The sequence below is a fragment of the Rhincodon typus genome, chromosome 43 (genome assembly GCF_021869965.1).
Source record: "Rhincodon typus isolate 14 chromosome 43, sRhiTyp1.1, whole genome shotgun sequence".
Lineage (NCBI taxonomy): Eukaryota > Metazoa > Chordata > Chondrichthyes > Orectolobiformes > Rhincodontidae > Rhincodon > Rhincodon typus.
Window position 1 is genome coordinate 5,885,943 of NC_063374.1, and position 3,890 is coordinate 5,889,832.

Consider the following 3,890-nt stretch of genomic DNA (forward strand, 5'->3'; position numbering starts at 1 on the left):
GGCACTGACCCTCCCACGGTGCGGCGCTCCCTCGGCACTGACCCTCCAATAGTACAATGCTCACTATTATTTTCAAAACCCCCTCCCTTGTCTCACCCTGGGCCCACTGTCTGCCTCTCTCTCTATATATATATAACCTTCTGATGCCTCCAGGGTTGCTGTGCTCCTCTAATTCTGGCCTGGGGGGGCGCAGTTTCTGACTTCCTCAAGGGCGCCATTGGTGGTCCTGCCCTTCAGTTGAGCAGGCCCAAAATCTTGGATTTGCCTCTGAAAAAGCTCTCTGCTTCTCCCTCCTCTGCTGAGATTCACTTGCAAAACCCACCTCTTTATGTCCTCTAATTTTTTTTTCCCCAATTATCCCAGTATCTGCTTTCTTTTCTCTCCGAAAATGTTCCTGTGATGTGCCTTTGGATATCGCTAGCAATGCCCATCATGTTGATCATCTGTCCCTAATTGCCCCCTTAAGGTGGTGTTGGGGGAGCTCCCATCTTGAACCGCTGCAGTCCATGTGCTGTAGGTGAACCCACAATGACCTCACGGGGGGAATTCCAGGATTTTGACCAGTCCGGGCACAATGGGCCCAATGGTCTCCATCTCTGTCCAGACAGTTTTGCGAAGCACCGTCAGCTCAAGCAACGCTCAAGGCGTAAAACTATTGTGGGTACTGTGGTATCAGGTTGTCTCTCTGCATGTCATCTTAATCCATCCCATGGCCCTTAATTATAGAAAGAATACAAGGGAAGCGAACTGTAGAATTATTACTGGAACAAGAGCCATTTGCCAAATGTGAGATACGTTTGGCGGATGGTGCTACATTCCAGAGGAGCTCATTACATAGAACGTAGAACATAGAACAGTACAGCACAGTGCAGGACCTTCGGCCCACGATGTTGTGCCGAACTTTTACCTAATCCTAAGGTCTATCTAAGCTCCACCCCTACCTCATACTATCATCCATATGCCTATCTAATAGCTGCTTAAATGCCCCTCCTACACTCCAGCGAGATAGGTCCCAGATTATCCAACCTTTTTTAAGGTCTTAGCGAAAATTTGTGGCTCAGGTTGTGGATGCAGTTGTTCATTTGCTTGCTGAGCCGGTTGTTCTGTGCTGTACAAACGTTTCGTTACCCTTCTAGGCAACATCATCAGTGCGACCTTTAATTGAAGTGTTGGTGTTCTGCTCCGTTCCAAATTTATATAATCCTCTGGCGTGGTGGATCTTGTCACTTCTGGTTCTGTTGTTCTAGCAGTGATCTGTATACAGGGTCTATTGCTATGAGTTTGTTAATGGAGTCCAGTGTTGAGAACCAGGCTTCCAGAAATTCCCTTGTATCTCTGTTTTTTGCTTGTCCCAGTTGAACTGATGGCCCTCATTGTCTGTGATTATCATGACAAGTGAATGTTGGTCGTGCCTTTTTACTGCCAGCTGGTGTTCCTGTATCCTGGTCATCTGTTTCCTCCCCATTTTCCCAATGTAATGCTTTTTGTACTCGCTACAGCCTCTTAATAATATCTTTCCTATAGCAGGGAGACCAGAAAAGGACGCAGAACAGGCCTGTGAGATTTCAGATTAGCATTAAGAGTCCATGTGACTGTTCAGCTCCTCACTGACAACTGGGACCAGAACTGAGCAACTCTTCCCTGGAAACATCCTGATGGGCCAAGATTATCAAGTTAGAGTACTGATGACATACTGGTAAATCTCCTCTTGTACCTTCTCTGCAAGAAGGATGTTGTGAAACTTGGAAGTGTGCAGAAAAGATTCACAAGGGTGTTGCTGGGATTAAAGGGTTTGAGCTGTAGGGAGAGGTTGAATAGGCTGGGGGTTATTTTCCCTGGAGTGTCAGAGGCTGAGGGGTGACCTAATAAAGGTTTATAAAATTATACATTTCTTACAGTGTGGAAACAGGCCATTCAGTCCAACAAATCCACAATGACCCTCTGAAGAGGCTCCTACCCAGACCCATCCGCCTACCCGATCCCTATAACCTTGCATTTCCAAAGGCTAATACACCTAACCTACACATCCCTGAATACTACAGGCAATTTAGCATGGACAATCCACCTAATGTGCACATCTATGGACTTTAGGAGGAAACCAGAGCTCCCAGGGGAAACCCCATACAGACACGGGGAGAACGTGCAAACTCCACACAGACAGTCGCCTGAGAGTGGAATCGAACCTGGGTCCCTGGCACTGTGAGGCAGCAGTACTAACCACTGAGCCACCATCCCACCCACATGCGGGGCATGGATAGGATGACTGGCCAAGACCTTTTTTCCCCCCAGGATAGGGGAGTCCAAAACTAGAGGGCATAGGTTTAAGGTGAGAGGGGTAAGATTTAAACAGGGACCTCAGGAGCAACTTTTTCCACACAGAGGGTGGTGTGGGTATGGAATGTGCTGCCAGAGGAAGCGCTGGAGGCTGGTACAATTGCAACATTTAAAAAGCATCTAGATGGGTATATGAATAGGAAGGGTTTAGAGGGATATGGGCCAAATGCTGGCAAACGGGACTCGATTAATTTAGGATATCTGGTCGACATGGACGAGTTGGACCAAAGGGTCTGTTTCCAGGCTGCATAACACTATGATGCAGTCACATGTAAAGTAAATGGGACTCTAGGCACAGACTAAATGCCATTGCAACAGTTCGCTTGTGCTCTCCAATAGATCTTAACCACCTTATCCCCTTGTCCTGCATTCAGGAAACTGTGGGGCAGGACGTTCTCTTGCCAAATGGGCACGCAACTGTTGTAATGACAGGGTACACATCAGGCGAACTGATTGATCAGATCTGGAGCAGGGGAGAGGGAACAGAGAAAGCTAATTTTGCAGCTTTTCGGAAAAACGGCTTGTGTTTTCACCTAAATAACGTCTCAAAGCTTCGTCAGACTGCCAGCAACGCCTCTTCAACACAGCGCTCAGCAATTTGGCTCTGAGAACTGAAATCACAGCACAGCAGAGGTAGAATCTTAATTTGTTTTCTCTTCTGAAATACGCAGCAAACCTTGTTTTAACCGGCACCTTATGAACCAGGAATCTCAATAAACCGGTAAAAACTGCGTACCTCAAATACTGCAAAGTTTGCTGTGTTATTCTGTCCAATTGTTATAGTATATTTTCAAATTTATTCACCTCAGTGTAAATGTACTAGTTGTTGAACTGAACGCCCACAAGAAATATCAACAGTTGATTCAATTTCGAGTCAATTTCTCCACAAATACTGCAATCTCTGATTAGTTTATTGAAGGTGTGAATGAGAAGGCTCTCTGCCGGCAAGTTTTATCCAATGCAAAGTTGCATTATTATTTAAATTAAACATTGTAACCGCACCCGCATCTTATTTCCCTGAAGCTTTGGAGGTTGAGGGGTGACCTTACAAAGGTTTATAAAATCATGAGGGGCATGGGTAGGATGAATAGCAAAGGTCTTTTACCCCCAGGGTAGGGGAGTCCAAAACTAGAGGGCAGAGGTTTAAGGTGAGAGGGAGAAAGATATAAAAGGGACCTAAGGGGCAACTTTTTCATGCCGAGGGTGGTGCATGTATGGAATGAGCTGTCAGAGGGAGTGGTGGAGGCTGGTACAATTAAATCAGGATAGCGACATGAATAGAAAGGATTTATGCTGTAAATAAAGTGTGACAGCGATGTGAACACCCCCTGCATTACTTAATGAATGTTTTTATGTTGATCACGTGGGCCCCTTGATTATCCGGAATATTTGATGAACTGGCACACTCTTGGTCCCATAGGTATTGGATAATGAAACATTTCCTGTATCTCCTGCTTCGATGTGATAGTTGCTCGTAGCAAAACGAAGGAGCTGATCATCGACATCAAGAAGCAGCGTGGAGAGCTCGCCCGTCTGTATCCATGACGCTGAGATGG